Source organism: Mustela lutreola, chromosome 2 (assembly GCF_030435805.1).
Source record: "Mustela lutreola isolate mMusLut2 chromosome 2, mMusLut2.pri, whole genome shotgun sequence".
In the NCBI taxonomy this organism is placed as follows: domain Eukaryota; kingdom Metazoa; phylum Chordata; class Mammalia; order Carnivora; family Mustelidae; genus Mustela; species Mustela lutreola.
Genome location: NC_081291.1, coordinates 164,042,497 through 164,062,783, shown reverse-complemented (window position 1 = coordinate 164,062,783; position 20,287 = coordinate 164,042,497). Strand labels below are relative to the sequence as shown.

General features: G+C 44.1%; 1 protein-coding gene across 39 annotated transcripts in view; it reads right to left on the bottom strand.

The window, feature by feature from the left end:
- ZBTB20 (zinc finger and BTB domain containing 20) overlaps positions 1-20,287 on the bottom strand; it is an 816,455-nt gene that overhangs the window by 66,963 nt on the left and 729,205 nt on the right. For 37 of the 39 annotated variants that reach the window (XM_059164023.1, XM_059164028.1, XM_059164024.1 and 34 more), the window contains one exon: positions 6,579-6,679. The exons of the other annotated variants lie outside the window; for them this stretch is intronic. The gene's annotated coding sequence lies outside the window, so the exon portion shown is untranslated. The remainder of the gene's footprint in view (positions 1-6,578; positions 6,680-20,287) is intronic. 39 annotated transcript variants of the gene reach the window in all.

Below are 20,287 nucleotides of genomic sequence, written 5' to 3'. Positions count from 1 at the left end.
TGAGCAACAGCTTTCCCTGTCTTAAAACGGATTCATCAAGCCCTGACAATTCTGTTTCCTTCATATTTTTTCACATCCGTTTTTTCCTTTCCATTTTCACCACTATCACCCTAACAGTTTTATTTAGACTGTTGTTTATTTACTGGCTCTCTATCCTCCTTGACCCCTTTGAGAAAACCAGGTTAGCCCAGTACCCCAAATGAGTTCTATGTGTGCTCCAACTAAGTGTTGATCACACAGGACTCTCAAAGTTTGTGAAAATTCTCAGAACGTCTTGAGGTATCTACATCCTTGGCTCTCCATCTTTGTTCAAGTTAGTTCCCTTGCTTTGAATGTCCCTTTTACAACTCTATGGAAATCATATTTACCCTTCTTGCTTATTAAAGGTTGTCTCCATCTTGTAACCGTCTTGACTGACCTCTACCAGAGAGATGGTCTCTCTCTCTCTGAAGTTGAACTCTGTCCCACCCTTCTCTGAAATTCCCCCCACAAAAAAATTTACTTCTCCCTATTTTACCTGTTAAATTTTGTTTCAATGATAGTTATTTATGTGGTGATACCTCTCATGAGACTGTAAATTCTCTGAGAGAAAATGTCTTGGTCATTTTTTAATTCCCTGTGTTCATCCTTTCTTTCCTTCCTCCTTCCCTCCCACTGTTCATCTATTCACATATTTATCTTAAAACTTCACGCACCTCTAATGTGCCGGCATAGGTTAGGAAACACGGCAAGCCTGGTTGCTTTCCTCCCAAAATTTGTTCTCTAGAGAGGACGGTTAAGCAGAGTGGCTTCAACAAAGCTGTCATTCAACATTCGTTTGTTGATGGAGTGAAGTGGGATTGAAATAAAGGTGTATTTAGAGAATAGCCATCATCTAAATCCCAATTACGTTTTTCTATTCTTTTGCTTTGTTTTTATTTGAGAGCGAGAGAGAGAGAGAGAGAGAGAGAGTGTGTGTGTGTGTGTGTGAGAGAGCACAGAGGGAGAGTGAGAGCCCAATGCGGGACTGGATCCCAGGACCTGAGCTGAAGGCAGACGCTTAACCATCTGAGCTATCCAGGCGCCCCAAGAGTAGGACCATTTTGCTCACCAAAACTGGACTGGTCCTCATGAGTCTGTTAAATATCAGGATGAAGTACTAATGATAGATATCACTTAACAGAAAAACATTTCTCTCTCTCTCTCTCTTTTTTTTTTTTTTTTTTAACATTTATTTCTGATGCTTATAGACAAGGCCTCAGCTAGTCTGGGATTTCTGTTTCAGGAAATTGAAAAAGCTCTCTTTCAGACAGGAGTACATGACCAAACAACCAGCATTACTCTTTTAACACTGCAAGAATGGTACTATTCTTTATATAAATGCCCTTGCTTCCTTCCCTAGATTTGCTCCTGCTTCCTACCCGGTATCTTACACCACACCCTCCTCCTGGTTGTCCCAAGGATCACCTATGACAATACAGAAGCACTGGAAGCCACCCCCACAAAATGAACATATTGAAAATCAACCTTCCGGCTCACCCCCTCATTTGCTTATCCTGATACCACTGGGCTTTTCCCAACTACACAGATGACACAGAGCCACTGACTGTCCTTAGAAGCAATCATTTCCCATCTCACCCTCTCCGATAGTTCTGTAGGACTCCTTTTTCTGGTGCCGAGAAACACACAAACACAGCCCCAGTCCGTCTAGACGTGCACAGGTGCTGTTATGCTGACCCCGTTTTTGCAGTTCATAGTTTATTAAGGAGGAAAAAGCAAGGCCTGTAGTAATTAATTGAAAATACCTTCTTTGGTTGTGCAAAAAGAATTACATAAACAGGGCACATCTGAGGGCAAGTCTGTCCAAGCCTCTGTGGCGACGCATTATTCCCTGGAGCCTTTAGAGGGCAGCAGCACACAGGCTACTCCGGGCGGCAAGGCAGAAAGGCAAACTCCCGACCAGACCAGAACCTTCCTCCCGGTCACCATGCCAAAGGTTGGTTTGCCAAGCTCTGGCCGCTTAGCCTCTTTTTTTTCTTTTCAGTTCTCATTCTCTCTCTCCCTCTCTCTGTCTCTCTCACCTCCCTCTCTCCCTCCCTCCCTCAATGTTAAAATTATACACTCAGATGAAGTCGCCCCTCAACCGGAAAATGAAAGCTCCAATGAAAAAGTTAGACAAGCCAACAACAACAAAGAAAGAAACCGGGAGAAAGGGGAAAGGGGGCTGGTGAGGGGGAAGGATTTAAGAACAAGAAAAGGGCAGATGTTTCGTAAATATATGCAAAGCAAAACTGGGTGTACCCTGAACACTTCCACAGAGAAACAGACCAATCATTGTGCACTTCCTCCCGCCACACTGATGGAGCCTGCATTCAAAAAAAAAAAAAAAAAAAAGTGTGGCTCCAGGCACCTGCCTTTCAACGGTCAGTTCTGACATTCTCCCTGAATATCTCGCAATTGTCCGAAGAGAACAAAAACATTCTCATCTCCCCACTGCAAACATCTCTCTTAATGAGAGAAAAAGGGCTGCTTCAAGAACTGGAAAGGCGTTTTAAGGTGACTGGTGGCTGGTTTTTAACTCGCATTGTGCTGGTCCTGGCAACAAGTTTTGGGCTGAAACATAGCAGTGAGTGAGGTTGTAGATGATGTTGGCTCCTTCCTTCCTAGACATATTGCATGTGGAAAGAAATATGCATTGAAACATATTGATGAGATGGTAGGTATTAGGCATGTTAAATGCGTGGAAATTAACCAGATCGGTGGCATTTGATGTATATATTTCACACTTCTTTGCACATATTGCACACATACAGTGATGGCAGTGCTTTCTGCAACATATGGAAAATAAATATTTTATCTGTGTGAGCTCTTATCAGGCTCCTGGGGCTGTTGGGAGGAGAGTGCTCTCTTCTATCTCCCTCTCCCAATTTTCTCTCTTCACTGCCCCCCACCCCCGCCTCTCCTGCACATTAACATGCCTTCCACTTATCAGCCTGTTGGATAGGAAAGAATTAGTCAGAACCTCCTTTTGATAAATAATTACTCAGTCATTGAATCATGACAATCTAGATCCATGATGCCCTCCCCTCCAATTTTTTTTTTTTTTTGAATGGTAACCCCTTCTTTATTCTCTTTCCCAACAAAATATTGAAAAGGCTCAGGAGTGTGTTTTGGTGGGGAGGGCAGAGAGCAGAGGTGTAACAACCCTCCAACCCCCAATAGAACCCAACTCTACCATCAAGTAGCTGTGTGCCCTAGACAGATGACTGTGCTTCTCTGGGCCTTAGTGGAAATAATGGGGTAATAATACCTACCTCCTTGGGCTCGTAGGTATTATTGGGTTGGTAGGTATATAAATGAGATAATTCATGTCAACCGACTGGCAGAGCCAAGGCGCAGGGTCAGTGCTCAATGATGGTAACTCTGAGAGAGCATCAGTTCCACAGTTTTTGTCAGCTCTACGGAGCCACTTCCCCGACCTTAGTGATCTTTTTAAATGTCTAGACTTCAGCAGGGGGAAATGGACTGTCATTGTAGCACAGGCAGAAAGAGTGTAAGGATAAGCAATATCTTCTTCGACACTCTGATCTTACCGTATCACCCTCATGACACGGTCTTTCTATTCACGTGTTTGTCATTGCTGTTGCTACCCCAAGAACCCCTCTTGAACTTGAGGGTCAAGCAATATACACTTGAGCAGCAGAAGCTCACCAAACCTGGGACTACAGTCTGTGTGTCAAAGCCAACCTTTGGCACTCTTGCTTATCACCTTCTCCTCACAATTTATCCTTTTACTATTTGGTCTAATGTTCTCAGATCAATTTAAGATATTTTTGTAATTAAAACATTTTATTCTCTCATATTTTTTAACCTTCTCAGCAAGGCCAATTTATAATGTGTTTCGGTGTTTTTCTCCCTTGCTGTATCCGTCAGGATCCTGGCAAGAAACAGCTGGCACGCTCCAAGGTTTTAGCTGGAGAGAGTTTAATGTAAGGACTGTATAGTGAGGTACAGAGGAGGTGGCTGGGTGCCCAAGGGAGACTGAAGCACCGGGGCAAGCAGTGGTGGAAAGCTGTGAAAGTCAGCTTCCAACTGTTACCTCCAAGGGGCAAGGAAGGAGTGGTGTTCTCGGAGTTCAGTCAGAACTACAGTTAGAAAGTGGGCTGGACAAATCAACAGCCGGCCTTCACTCTCCTCCTACTTGTACATCCTTTGCTGATGTTCTTCTAGGCCACATTCAAAGGGGAGCCAGAGTGGGAGAGAAGCCCAGGAGTGCAGACCAGAGAGGTTGGCCTCCTGGGCCACATATCAGGGCAGAGAAGGGCTTCAGGGTTTTGTGTTTGTGTAGAGGGGAGACGAATCAGTGACCTCTTTTTTCCCTTCTCCATTTCCTTCACCCTCTCCTCTCAATTTTACTTTCTGGAAAGCAAGACACGGCAAAACGAAGTGAAGTCGGTTCTCTTGGCATCTAGGTGCCTATTCTGTCTATTTGCCATTTATGGGGGAAGAAAGCCGAACGTGGGCTCTGTGAGAGCAGGGATTTTTGTGTGTTTTATTAGCGGCCACATCCCTAGTCCCCAGAACAGTGTCTGACACAGAGGAATATGCCCAGTGAATTTCAGTTGTTCAAGTAAATATATTCACGTCTGCTATGCCAGACATTATATGCATATTATTCTCATTTAAGTATCACAACTATCCAGATTAAGTAGGTAGGGCTGCTGAGCATCATGGTGTAAGTGATGGGGGAACCGGTAGGTTTTAAAATCTAACACCTGTCCCCTCCCCTCCCATCCCTAAGCCTTGAGACCTGGTCCAGGGCACTGCTAATGCACAGGAAGGAAACATTTGTGTAATTCGTCCACATTTTTGTAGTTTATTCACCATACTGGTTTTGTACTTAGCAAGTGTGAAACTTTACAGTTGTTTCTTCTTTATATAGGAGAGGGCTGAGTTTCTGAAAAGCAGAGCCTGCAACCTTCAGAGCCCTGTCTGTCCTTGGTAGGACCTGTGGAGCCTGAAAGCAGGCCCTGGGGTTGGGCACAGGTTAAAAGCTTCCTAGGGCTGACACAGATGCTCACTGCTGGGCCTCTCCATGATTTTCAGGAAACTGTAGGTCCTGATTCCTGGGTCTGGATTTGAGTTCTCTGCAGGAAGGTAGGGGCAGTAAAGACTCTTCCCTCTTCCAGAGGCTACAGACCCTGGGAACCCTGGCTGCACCTAGCTCAGCTGTGCTACTTGCCCCCAGCCTAGTTTCACATAATGCAGAGAAACCCAGAAAACCATCCAGACATGGGAATGTCTAAGGCACTCCATGCACTTCAACTTGAGGATGAATGATGGTGTCTACACAAGCAAGTTCCTCGCCTGGGTATGGAGAAACTATTTTTGATCTTCCATCGTGTCTTTAGTTCCCAGTCCCTTGAACGCAGTAGTACCGCAGATTACTCTGGTGGTCCCCATCTCCCCACTGCCACTGATTACAATCCAGGTGACTAAAAGCGTTAAAGGGGAACAGCAATGCAAAACAAAACAAAAACTCCGGCTTTGTCCCTTTGGGTATGATTTATGCCCAAATAGCCAAATAGCTAAAGACACAGAAAATACGAATGTGAAAATCCTACCCAAAAGCCTAACAGGGATGGTTCTTTCCCAGGGTTAGCGTTTTCCAGTAACAGAGAGGTCTATAAAAACCACCCCATGACCTGCCTCCTACAGTATATAGGAAAACTTGAGAATACAACTAGAATGAGGTTTTGTCTTAAAATGTATAATGAAGTTATTTTGCATGCATAGCCTCTAAATAATTTAACGTTCTGGCTTTTGCCTAAAAGAAAAAAAAAGCATCTCTTCATTTGTTACTTTTAGCAATGGTTAATGAATATGTGATATCCATCTTTTGTAAGTACTGTCATGTAGACATCATGCCTCCTATTCCAACCTATTTGTGCACCTTGCCTTGTAAGGGCTGTAGTTCTCTGACATAAATGTCCAGCACAGACGGAACTCAACCACATGCACAGAGCCCTGCATCCAGAGGGCAGGGCGGAGCTGGAAGCAATGGGTGAGAGATGCGGCCCAGAGTCCCCAAGGAAGCTTGGCCCCCTAAAGTAGCAAGGAGGCAACAGCATTGGCTCAGAGATGCAACTCAGACAACAGGCAGATGCCAAGGAGGAAAGCTTGGCCCCTGGACCTGGGCAGGGTGGCATGAAATGACAAGTTGCGGTGAGATTCAATAGAGTGGCACAGAAGGTGACAAGGGGCCGAGGGGGGGGGTGGGAGCTGCCACCACTTCCAGTGAGGGTGTAGACAATGAAGCAGAACAGCGCCGGGCCCCGTGAGGTGGGCCCGGATCTGGCCCACGCGGCCATCTGGCGAGGAGGGCACGTTGCGGCTTAGGGCGGAGCTGCCGGCTGGCAGCTGAGGACCACTGCTGGCACCTCAGCACTGAGCCTCGTGACCTCGCTGTGGTCAAGACACGAGGCCATCTAGAATTGCATCTGCATTTACAATTGTGTGAAGTGTTTTTTTGTTTAGTTTTGTTTTTAATTAAACTAAGTGAGTTAAGAAGCCTTTCATTGGAGGCATAATGTACTCACAGTAGTTTCCAAATAAATGGTGTCACTCTTCAGGTAAATCACTCCAAGGCTTGGGCCTAGTGCAGATGTTCATTGGGGCAGGGAACAGAGAGCGGCTGCATCTAGAGCAGACAAGGAAGAAAGATAAGGCCATTAAATGACAGGTGATGATGGTCAGTCACGCTGATGGAGACAGAACCGTGGGACCTGGGGGAAGAGTCCGGTCCTGCCCCTTTGCACTAGACAGCGGCCCGCCAGGGGAGGCCGAGGCAGAAGAGAGGATGTCACCCAGGCTCCCTTCTCAGTATGCCCATTTGATGGTGGGGTGGTCTGAGACCTTCTACAGCACCCTGTCTGTGCGGACGACGGAGTGGATTTTGTGGTGGGAAGATGGAAGCCGAAGTGGAGGGTGGGGGTAGGGGGCACTGTCCTTCAACCTTATCACAGCCGATGCTTCTGCTGGTGTTCTCGACTCCGCTGGCGCTTCTCCTGTTCTTCTGCCCAGTTCTTACCTGCTCTGAAAGCACCATGGACCTGGCCACGTTCTGAGCTCCTGTTGCACCTCGGCCCCTCACTATAAATCCTCCGCTGTCTCCCCTGTCTTCTAACACATGGCGCTCAGCCTTAGGGACTGCAGGACTGACCTCTGTCTGTCTCCAGCCCCGCACCCAGAGGTCCTTACCCAGACCTTGCCCTTTGTCCACACGGAGCCCTCACACCGATGACCGCATTAGTCCTGAAACTGTCCTCCCGTCTCGCAGGAACCCCGCATCATCCTGACTTTCCTTCCACCAGTCGGCTCTCTCCTCTGCCTCCTTTACTGGCCCATCATCATTCTCCCGTTCCATAAATGTAGATCTTCCTCAAGACTCTCTTCTCAATCTTTGCCTACACCCACCCTGCATGACCTCAACAATTACTTCTCCATAGAGAACACCCACGTGGCTATCTTTAGTTCCTGCTTGTCTGCAGAGCTCCACATCCACATCTTAATAACCTCTGGTTATCGGTTCATTCACTTCTTTGCTCCCTCATTCATTCATTGATTCATTCATTCAGTGTTTGCATAATATCTGTCAGGCACCTGGGAAAGATGAATAAGATAGGGCCTCTAACTCTGAGAAGGTCATACCTCCATCAAATCCCACATAGGCACTTCTAATTCAGAAACTTGAAGACAGGAATCTTTGTCTCTCCCTCAAAATATGTTCCCATTTCCTGCCATGGTCGATTTCCTGCTGTCTTCACCCAGTTACTTGGTCCTACAACCGAGGAGTCATTTTCAGTTCCTCCTTTTCTTTTGCTTCTCATATCCAATCAGCTGCTAAGAGACTGGAGGCTGTGCTTCCTTTCTCTCCCAGCACCCATTTATCCTTTAGTCACCTGTGCCAGGACTTTTGTGAGAGCCTTCCAATGAATGGCTTCAGTTCTTCCAGGTTCTTTTTTACCTTTAGCCCATCCTTCACACCAATACCACACTTATTTTTCTAAAGTACCACTCTAAACATATCATTCCTTTGCTCTTTGCCTACTGGATGAAATTCCGATTTCTCAGTTTGGCATTCAAGGCCCCTACAATACAGACCCAGTCTAATTTTCCCTCTTTACAGCTCATCCCACACTGCAGCGAAGTCCCACTCCTTCCCATCCAAATGCCACCTCGCTTAGGAAGCCTCGCCCCAAGGGAAGTGTTCGAGCTGAGTCCTTAAGCACTTTCTGCCCTACTCCCTTTGCATGTACTGTGGACTCTAATAATTGTTTGTGTGATGCGCCCTGCCCCCTACAAGCTCCTAGGAAGCAGAGACAAGTTTTACAGCCTTACAGTAGGCAATGCCTTGCGCAGAGATTTGCGCTTGGCTGACGTCTGCTGAACCAAAGTTAAAAGGAATCAAGATTCTTGCTTAGAGTCATGGAAACGAGACTGAATTGGAAAGACCTGAAAGCTCATCGCCTCTGATTTTTCAGATGAGATTAAGGGAACTGACTCGCTCAAGGCCACATCCTTGCTCCTGGCCGAGCAGCAATACCAGGTCACAGATCTTTAAATATCTGTCCGTGCTTGCTCCACACCAACAGGCCCAGCAGATCATCCGAAGTCACCAGACCAGAGAGAGTGAGGGGCTCCCCGGGTGCACAGCCAGCAAGGATAGACTGGGTTCCAAAAGATAAAGGAGTTTGCTTCACTGATTCATTTCAGTAAACCGAAATAATAATTAACCTTTTATAGATAAATAATGTCAGAAAATGAGGGGGGATTTAAAGAACAAGAAATCGAACCTTTCTAACACCATCAGCAGAAACAATATGACAATATTGCAAACGCCACCAGGGTGACAAACTAAGGGTGAAAACCGGGATGAAGGAATCTCTCACGCTTTAGAAAAAAGCAGCGGGTTCAGCTCAAGTTCTTGGTGAGAACATGCCACAGTAATTCTATGGTTAAATTCTGACCTCGTGGAAACTGAGGCCATTGATGATGCTGCTATGAGGCAACCCACAGCCATGCGTCTTCTCCACCTAGCTCTGCATGGGATTGATCCTGTAAGTTTGTTTAAATTTTCACAGAGTTTTCTTTCCCTGTATCACCAATTTATTTGTGGAAATGTCCAGACGAGTGCTCCCAAGTCTCCCCTTTCTTCCCTTCTTTTTCTCTCAGGATAGAAGTACTCATTGTTTAATCTCCTTTCTAGCCGCACCCTCAAACAGAATCCTTTCCTCTCACCCAAAGATGAACCACGCCCCCCCACCCCACCCCAGAAAAGATGGGGATAATGGCAACTTTTCTAGGGAATCTCCGTAGTGTTTACTTGGCCAGAAAAGCTCAGCTCTTACATGTTAGCCTCCAGTGCTGTAAGACTTCATCTGCCTCTCCCAGGCGAGTACTTCCTTATTGTTACTCACCAGAGGAAAAGCTTGGTACAATCAATCAAATTCTTTCTGGCCAGTGTGGGGAGCCATGCTATGCACTGAGACATCCATTCAACATGAACACCCCAGTGGCCACATAAACAGCAAACGGGGCTCAAGAGCTCTCTCTATGTATTTCTTACTACACCGTCCTATGGCTGGATAGGTTATGGACACCTCAGCAGACACAGCTTCCTTCTCTTTTCTCCCCCTGGCAACTCCATTAAAATGATAAAGGGTATCGCTGACCGATATGTCTAGTACCTTGCAATGAAAAATCACCTGGAAGCATACAGATCCATTGTGTAATTAGAGAAGTGTACATTTTAAATATGCCTAACATTTGGTTTAAATTGCGCATTTTATAATTAAATGGAGACATAATCTTTCTGCCCTTTAATCAAACTCCTTCCCAGCCCCACATCCCGCTGTTGTAATCTGCCTTTCATTTTTTGGCAAACGGTCACCTCTCCCCCTCTCCTTACTTCCCCGCCCGCCTCAGCACACACCTAGGGGTCTATTAATCAGAACTACTGCCTAGCGTGTCATGTTTTATTGCTTAAAGGGTGTGTATGCTCTAAAAAAGACTCCGTGAAAATGACTTCATGAGGCTTCGTATTTATTCTATTGCAATGACTTCCATACCCAATGTACACAGTTTTTAAGTAAAGATAATTCTGAGAGGCTGCTGGGGCTACACATTCTTCCCAGAGTCTGGAAAGCCAGCTGTTCTCTCTGCCTCTTACATCATCATGTAATAAAGAATCTGCTCTTGGATCCCAGCTGGCAACACTCTTGATGGTGTCAGAGGCAGAGGAGACAGTGGGTCACTTCTGATCCAGTCTGTTTTAATGTTGACATCTCTGCAGCTCTCTCTTGGAAGCCCTCAGAGAGCAGAGCTGTTATGTAACACACTGCCACACATCACTGCAAGGAATTTTCTGTGGAGGTCTCATTTCAGTGTGGCTCTTTCCATTCTTCGGAAATCACACCAAATTTTTTAAAGCTTACGGAAAAGGTAATAGTAACCACAATACTACCATTTGTTAGATAGCTGTATTTTGTAGGGGACTCCACAGGGGAATTTTTGTATGAGAATGTAAATACATTCTCACTGAAATCTCATAGCAATGTCGTGCTGGTGCTAGAGGTATTGGCGTGCCCATTTTACAGATGAGGAAAAGTAAGACTAAGAGAGCTCAAGAATCCATAGTGAGGTCAGAATTCAAGGTCAGATCTGAGCCAGATCTCTCTGACTTTAAGTCTGGGAGGGGACTGGTTTTGTTTTTTCTTACCATACAACAACTGCTCCAACACAGCATGATACATTTCTAGTTCCCACTGTGACCTCAGCACAAGAAAGAGGCTTATGCTATTTCCATGATGATTCAGACTGTGAGCACAGACCTCAGGTGAAGGAACTCTTTCAGAATCAGTAAGTAGAGCTCCTGCCTAACTCCTTTCTATTTGAAGATGAAAACATCTTTTATCGGTCTTCTCAGGCTCTAACGAACAAATGAATCATGCAGGATTTCTGATTCAGCATGTCTGAGATGGAGTCTGTGATTCTGCATTTCTAGAAAATTCCCAGGTGATACTGATGACACTGGTCTGGGTGCCACAGGTCTTATGTCTGACACTTGCCTTCCTACTGTTTTCGAAGGAGCAGTTGAAGCTGAATAACTTGGCTAACAGCTCACACAGCACGACTGGCTTCTGATTCTGGGCCACTTTGTCAGGTCATCAGGCATTAGACAGAATTCAAGGAGTTTCTGGCATAGAGCACAATGTGAGGGGAAAAAAAATTGTTCCTAGATCCCCCAGGGCTCTTGTACCCCTCACTGGAAATTAAAATGATAATGTCTCTAACAGGTAAAGTTCCTATTTTTTACATTATTGTTATTTTTAACAATAATTATCTGGTAATAATTCAAATAACACCTTTCCTCTGAGAGATTCAATGAGCTTTCCTAACCTTAATTGTCTAACAGCAATTCCCAGGCGTACATAAAACTGTCTCAAAGATCACAGTAAATTTAAAATTGTTCCACTTCCCTCCTTTCTTTGCCCCAAATGTAGTGATGAATTAGTGGCGAAGGTTTACTAATTGGCCAAGACCCACCATCTCACAATCTGCGGCATCAGAAATTTTGTAAAGGCAGGGAAAATCTAAGACGTAATCAGCACAGAGGTGGGGGAAGGGCACAAAATACTGGTGAGAGGAAAAAGAGTTAAGGGGATTAAGAAGATGAAAAGAGAAAGTGAACTGACAGAACTAGCTGGATGACCTTGGATGAGTCATTTAACCTCTAGGTGACTCAGCTTTTCCATCTGTAAGAAAATGTGGATTTTATGATTTTTGAGGGCCCTTAAAGTTCTAACAGTCCCCTGAGAAGAAAGATGTGGGAATTAAGTGGCTCATCAACCTGTTAAACCATTACACCTGTAAAGAAATCTATTTGACTTTTAACTTTTTAACGAATTACCTGAAATGAATTCCCAAGTCTATATCACTAACCCCGCCTCCCTGCAAAGTGGTGAGAAAAACCATTTAATGAAGAAGGCACCAAAGGCATTATGGCCAGATAAATTTATCATTAACCCCATCTTCAGCTTTCCAATGCTGTAAGAAACGTTTAACTTTAAAATATTTTAGCTTCTTAAAAACAAACAAACAAACAAACACACATTTAAGTTCTTTAATTAACCACTAGTTAATACCCATGTCCAGAAGAAATACCTCTGATGGCTTAAAGACCCCTGGGATGGCCCTGCCAGTAGAAGGTCCTGCTGTTTGTCACATTAAATCTATGTTAATTTCCTCCATAGAGACCTCTTGATTCCTCTTTGACAATTCACAAACTCTGTTAATAGCACTTGCATGTCCCAGGAGACTTAGAGCTATCAGGTACAGTTGATTCTTGTTTTTAAAATAAGAGATCTCTGGGATCAGGTGAAAGAGATCTATCTCAATACACTCATACATACCATGCATATACAGATGCACACAGAGACACACACATACTAATGGTAATAATTTTTCTAGCTTTAATGAATAACTGGTGATGGGAACTCCTTCTCGAAGTCACTTGACACTGGAATCTTCCCGATCAGAAAGCCTGCCACAGGTCCTGGTTATAAGGTCATTTTAAACTACATAATGAGGATTCTAACACGATTTATGGTGCAGCACATAATTTGTGTTATATCAGAGTTATCCGTACCTTGCTTCTTGCACTGAGTACGTTTTCTGGACTACTAATTATGGTTTGTGGCTAAATGGAGAAACAGATACCAAGAAACATCAAAATGACATAATCCTGGAGGACACACCATCACTGTCTCCAAGGTGGACAATCACTCCCCTTTTCCTGTTTCTGTCACTTCCACAGGACCATTAACCAAATGCTAACTGTGTGGTAGGTATTGTGCTTAGCACTTTCCATACATTAACCTTCTTTCTTTCTTTTTAAGATTTTATTTATTTATTTGAGAGAGACAGAGATAGCGACAGAGACACTGAGAGAGAGCACAAGTGAGGAGAGGGAGAAGCAGGCTCCCCACTGAGCAAGAAGCCCTGAGAGCATGACTTTAGCCCAAGGTAGAGGCATAACTGACTGAGCCAACCAGGTGCCCTGTTTAACTTTTATTTCTTATAATCGCTCTTTTTAAGGGTAGGAATTCTATTCTCGTTTTATAGATGAGGAAACTGACATTTAGGAAAGTAAAACTATTTACCATAGATCATGAAGCCAGAGGCTAACAAAGCAGCACTTTATGGGCAGGTTTCAACCACAGTGCTCTATGTTTTAATCTATAGCGAGCTTGTGCTCTCCTGACTGCATCCTCGTCCTGAGGTCCTTGCCAGAGATTCATACTAGAATCTCCAGCACAGTCCTCTGCTGTCTTCTTGAACCTGTTTTTAACTTTCTCCAAAACCTTCTACATTTGATTTATGTTTTCCCTCTCTATTTCAATCGATGCTTCAATACAAAACTCATTACCATTTTCTCCATAGATCTTTACGACCATCTTCTCCAGCTACTTTGTAGACCTCCTCTTCTTTTCAATGTACTCTTTCCACTTCACATTTGACTTCAAGTATTCTGATCCCCCCTTGAGAACTCCTCTTTCTCAGTGCCTAAGGAATCTCCTCTTTTCTCCTGGCCCATTAGTTGACTCCTGCTGCCTTCACCGGATGTCTTTGTCCAGCCTGACCTTACTCTATGATCAGCCATCTCAACACTGCTCTCAGTAACCCTCCAGATTTCCTGTTCCCTGACCTTCTGTATACAGGTTTTTTTTTTTTTTTTTTTTTTTTTTTCCTCAACCATGAATCCGTATCACCACATCATTCTCTCCTACTCTCAATACAAAACCTGACACATGCATGCCATCTGGACCCTCACTCCTGCTCAGGCTTGCTTCTAAGTACAAGCCTACAGTAGTTTTAACTTAGTATGTCCTACTTTACCAAATCTGTTCTCCATTCTCTTCTTTAGAAGAGATGATGATCTTGGCTCCTCCACTGGTAACATGGTCTAGACCATCCAGTGTGGTAAGCTTATTGGCTTTCATCTCCTTGTCCAATTATCTCAGGGTTTTCGTCATTTTGTTTGCTCAGAATGTATCTATACCTCTTTCCGCATTCCCTTCCTAACTTGGAGGTTATCCTCTTTACTTCTGATCTTTCACCTTCCCTTTGGTTTCGTCAATGGTATCTTCTTTTCTGTAGTTGATGACATATCCATTCAAAATAGTACCAGATTAATCATCACAATATAGTGTTTTGCCCCACCTTCAACCTGGCCCTTAAAAATATTTTCAGGTGGTATATCTCAAAATGAGTTTTACAGAACACTAGAACTTCAAGATGCACCTCAAAGAAAGTTCCTTGTTTGAAGAAATATAGGAAACAGTGCATGCAATACGTTTCTCTTGCAAACTTATAATGCACATGAGGATATTAATGGTGCTGAAGACCCCAGCACTTTCTAAACTTACTGGATTACAGACCATCCCTTAGCCCTTCTTAATGGAACACTTATCAACCTCAGAATATACTTAGGGAAAGACACTTTAATGGATTTCCCTGGTCCCAAATACTTAAGCCTGGGTAGGTAAGTTTGCTGAATCTATATCAAATAAGCCCTCTCAGATTTCCTGTCTGTCATATTCCATTGGTCTGACCCAGTTAACTTACAGGGTATTGGAAAGACTGAGCATATTTGTATTTCTGGGCCCCTGACCATGGCATTTTGGCTATTTAGAGTGCCTTTATCACCTTTTCCTCATTGAGACCTTTCCCCTCCCTCAAGACCTATACAGAATGATGTATTCCTTATGAAACTTTTCCTTGTGAAAACCATCGCAGCCCATATTGAGCTCTGCCACACACTTAGCACTAAAATAAATGGATAGAGTTTAACACCTGTTTTCTATGTCATTGGGGAGAATGTCTGTTCTGTATGGCATGGGTCTTATTCTACATGTTACAGAAACTACAGAATCTACAGTCCCCGGGGCACTCTATGGGATTATAACCATATTAAAGGTTACCATAGATAGATACGGATGATATTGGGGGACAACAGGTTGGAATTTGATTTCTGTAGTGATTGGGATAGTTTACCAGGCTAAAGACCCAGGTGGAATGTATCATCATCTTGTTGGGGAAGAAATACCACCTACCATCACTGTCATCACCTCTTCAAAGGATAACACCCATGCTTGGAGGAGATGAAGACTAGATCTAGATAAGTAAGGGCAGCTCTGTCCTTAGGTGAAAAGAGGAATTTGCATTAGTTGAGATCCAATGTGGAGAAGGGTAAAATCATCTAGGAACATCAAAGGACCCATGAAAGGTACCATAGGAAGGCCTCTCTACCAAAGATGAGATTACCTCTCATGATTAAACCATGGTAACCTGATGAAAAAGAAAATGTTGTTCTCCAACACAGGGTGGAGTCAGGTGCAGTCTTTTTCTTTTCTTTTTTTTTTTTTTTTTTAAGACTTTATTTATTAGAGAGAGAGTGAGGGCACACATAAGAGATAGTGAGAGAGAGAGCTAGAGAGAGAGAGAGAGAGCAAGTGCAGGGGCAGAGGGAGAAAGAGACTCCTTGCTGAGCAGGGAGCCCGGTACAGGGCAAGATGCCAGGACTCCAGAATCATGACCTGAGCTGAAGGCAGAGGCTTAACCAACTGAGCCACCCAGGCGCCCAAGTCAGGAGCAGTCTTGTGCAAGGATCCACAATGTGCCTGGTGTAGAGTATGTAACGACCATGTGCAGAATGTCACAGGACTGAATGTGCTCCTCCTTCCATATATATTCGAGCTCTCCTGCTTTGGGTTAATGTGGAGACACAATGGTGGAGTCTGGGCAGTTGTCTACCAGCAGCACAATACACAATTCTCCCAAAAACAATGCAGCCCGTCTTTTCCATAAACTTTCAGTGCCACAACACATAAGAGCACATAGCAACTGTCTGTCTCAGGCAAGGGTGCCATAACCAGATATTAAAGGGCTTTGAGTTTTTCAGATTAGATGTTATCTGAAGTTGCGTCTGTGAACTTCTACGAACTAGTGAGTTCATAGTGAGCCTAGGACTAAAAATTTTGTCTCTTGGTGCCTGGTCAGGGAGTGAGAGAAGGCAGTATGGCTTTCTTCCTTAAAACGGCAGCAATGAATGATTTTCATGTTTTCACAAAAGAGAAAAATGCATTTAATTGAAGTCCGGTCTGTGGACTTCAGGGGATAAAAAGTGTTATACAAACAAAGATTTAGTGAAAAGCTATTTATAAATGAGAATGTTTACTTACGTTTACTTTAGAAGAGGTAGAGACTGTATCATATAATGTGTGAAAATAGTAGGATAATGGTTAAAATTCTGTAATAGAAAATTCTGGAGCACCTGGGTGGCTCAGTTGGTTAAGCAACTGCTTTTGGCCCAGATCATGACCCCAGAGTCCCGGAACTGAGGCCCATATCGGGCTCCCAGCTCCACGGGGAATCTGCTTCTCCCTCTGATGTTCTCCTCTCTCATACTCTCTCCCACTGTCTCTCTCTCAAATAAATAAATAAAAATCTTTTTTTTTTTTTTTAAGAAAATTCTGTGTTGGTCCTTAGTTAAAATTCCTAAGGATGTGTTAGAATATTTATTAGTAGTAGTAATCAATAAAGAGATATTTTTAAAGCTGAAATTTTTATTGTGGGAGTTTACTGGGTCAGTGAAGCTAAATGCTTTCGATATTTTCTGCCATGCTCCTGTTTCGAGTTGTGTTTCTGGACAATTTACACATCTGAGAGTGAAAATGAGTGGTGGCCTGCCTTTTGGATGTGTGATAGGCCACTGGGTCAAGGCTGCTGTTTTCTGAGAGCCGTGGACAGTTTCTACAGTAAAATATCTTAGTTTCTTCTTTTTGTAGTAAAAATAGGTGTTTACTTGTGTTCTGGGTGAAGTCTGAGATCTCTGCCTGTCTCTCCAGGATGTCACCTGTGGCAGAGATGGGGGACACCCCTGGCAATGCTCTACATTGATTTTGACATATTAAAGGTTATGCAGTATTTTCATACTTTCATGGACACTCTCTAAAAATGAGTTCCCCCCATCATGAGTCACATAGATGAGAGAAGACTGAGGTGGGGAAGAAAGATTTAAGTGGCCCAGATAATGAGCTATAAAGCTTAGTATAAAACCAAGGTTTTCAGAAGAAAATTCCTCCACCCACCCCTCCCACACCATTTTTTTCCCCTGTGAAAATATCCTGGCTGCCAAAGAACTCTGTGGCAAATCTCAGGAGCACAGAACTAGGTGGAGAATCAGAAGATCTGCCTCGTTTTCTGGATCTGATAAGAACAAGCAGCCATGTGACCATGGCCAAGTCAACTCTTCTGAATCTTACAAAATCATGAGCAAGGAAGCAATGCATGGCAGTTACCTTCCAGCTGTGAAACCTCTCACCTGTCGAATGCACTGGTTAAAAATGTGTGCTTTGCCTATCTCACAACGTTGTGAAGCTAAAGTAAGCTGAGCACGTGGAAGTACTCTGCATTCGCTAGAGTACTGAATCATCGTAGTCTCAAACAATGAGTACTGGAAGAATCGGGAATGGGTCCTGATTCTGAGCTGACAGCCCAGTCCATTTCCATTCAGGTTTCGGGAGAAGCTGTAATCCATCAGTCAAATCCCACTCTGTCCCCTCCTCTTCCAGCCTGCTGCAGAGTATCACTCAAGCAAAGTTACTTGAGTGGGTGACCCAAACCTCCAAGTTCTAGCCTTTCTGAGCAGAAGCTCCAGAGGTTTCCAACCCTCAGTGCAGATGGCAATCCCGGTTCCTCCAGGTGCATCTGAAACACTGGGGAGCCCCTGGGGACAGGCTGTCCAGGGAGCTGGGGAGGAAGGTCAGACAGCACTGCTCCCAAGGCCCAAGGTTTTCTCTTGCAGACCTCTATACCTCTATACCCGCAGCCCCAGGAGACAGAAAAGACCCAGAATGAGCAGGAGCCTCCTCTCCTGATAACCTAAGTGCCGCTCGGATTGAAAGGCAGAGGGTATCAGCAGAATGGCTGTACCGAGTCGGCATTGATTTCTCCAGCCTTTGTCTGCGTCTGGTTTCTGTCTCGTTTGGAGGTGGTTACTGTTACTACAAGCAGCATGAATCATGTCTCTGTTAAAAAACAGAGCTTCAATTGTCTTACATAACCCCTGGTAACTGAACGTCTAATAATAGCAAGCCATTTACAGGTAGGGAGTCTGTCTTCCTCCCAGACACACACACACACACACTCTCTCTCTCCCTCTCTCTCTCCTCCCAGTGCCTCACAGTAAAGTGAGACAGACAGGGAGGAGGCAGATGGATAAAGGGACAGCACAATTGATTTTTTTTTTTTTAAATTTTAAAATATATCGAGTAATCATGCATCACAGGGCTTGATGGCTGGTATGTTTAACTGAGCTAGTTTAATAAACTGAAGGCAACAACCATTCTCCTTCGAAGAATTTAAATAGCCAGAAACCCTACACACACCAGATAGAACCTTCTTTACCACTCTACGGGCCCTATAAAAACCCCAAGCCCCAAAGATGAAGGCAGGGTCTGAAGGGTAGGAGGCAGGTCAGACTTTTCACCGAACTGGCTACTAGCTAGCACCAGCTAGGTTTAATTTTCAAAGTACTTTTTCTCCTATCCTTTTTGCCTGACCCGAGAGAGATGGTCCAAAGGTTTTAGGCTACAGTCATTCCATAAAATTCCAAAGAGTGAAAAGCAACTGAAAACATGGCTGCCGTGTCCCAGTACGTAGATGACACTGTGTCAGGCACTGTAACCTGAGTCCCTTGCTTTGGGAGAGAGAACCCTGCATCAGAAGACTTGAATTTTTCACATGAGTGTAATCTCTGCCTTGTAAGACACTATGAGGTCTTTTTATACACGATCTGCACTCAGCCACCCGTTAAGGTGATTACCAAAAAGCAAATAATAGGGCAGCCTGAAAAAGATGACTTGAAAATTATAAAGGTGAGTTTTCCTTTAAACCGCCCGTGTGAGGAAAAAAAAAGTGAGGCTCCAGACAGCAAGGGAAAAAAATGCATGAGGGAAAAATATAAATTTGCCACACGCATGTCTTCAGTTCCTCATTTGCCTCATCATGGCCAACCTAAGAATAATCACCACAGGCATTAATTTTTAGAACGTGCATTCCCAGGAGCCCAGTCACTCTAGATACTGTCTAAACTGGACCAGGGAGAAGTTTATGGGAAAATACAGACGGTGGCTACAACCCGCCACTCATTTGGGTCGGGAGTACAGAAGGAAAACTTTCTTCTCTGTTTTGACTGTTCAATCACATGAAATGGTGATCGAGGTTCATTCAAACCAAAGAACATCCTTGGAGACACCAGCTTTGGAAACCAGGGCCTGGGCTCTTCTGGGACTCGTGAGTTGGCTAGCGATATAAAAAAGACATTTGGAAAGAGTTATATGTCAAAGTGGTATGTGTTCTCTCCAAACAGGATTTACTCTGCCTATTTTCCTTTCAGAATACTTTCTAAGTCCATTTACATAGAAGAAAGAAGAGAAAGAAGAGAAAAGAAAAGAGAGAGGAAGAAGAAGGAAAATTCCTAATGTTCCCTTATCCCCACTTGCAAACCTGGCTGGGACGCATAATGAGCCTCTACTGCTGTTTCTTTTGATGGTCTTCGCTCCGTGCCATATGGATGTGGCTTCTGGAGGAAATGAGTTCTAGGTTTTTCTCACAAATATACAAATGCAGAACAGGAGGGATTGTCACCACTGAATCACCCCACATAACAACAGGACCACAGTGGTGGGATGTGGCTGACGGGGCTAGAGTCTTCCGCTTCTTTTCATTCACAATTTACTGAAGTCAATTGATCTTAGAGCTGGTGCAACGGTTGACTAAATGTTTTAATAAAAACAGCCAGGAGACACCACTGTTTTCCTTGTAAAAGCCTCTCCCCTCTCACTGCTGTGAATATATTGCTGAATGATTCCCGCTTCTGGAAGAGCTGGGGGTTTTGCCTTGTCTCCTCCTCCCAGCCTCATGAACTTGCCTCTCCTATGTGCTTGTGAGGTGATTACACGTACATGAAATTTCAGGGCACAACTTCAGCCAGTGCCTTGTCGTGTCTGGCACCTGAGCAAGGAATTGGTGGGCCAGACACATTGAACACACACAAGTGGATTATTATATTATTTGCACTGCAATAGTAAGAGTATTTCTGGATTGTTGCTGACAACTAGATCCTAATAACCACATGTGGTACAATAAACCACATGACATTGTATCAAAAGCTTAGAATTCC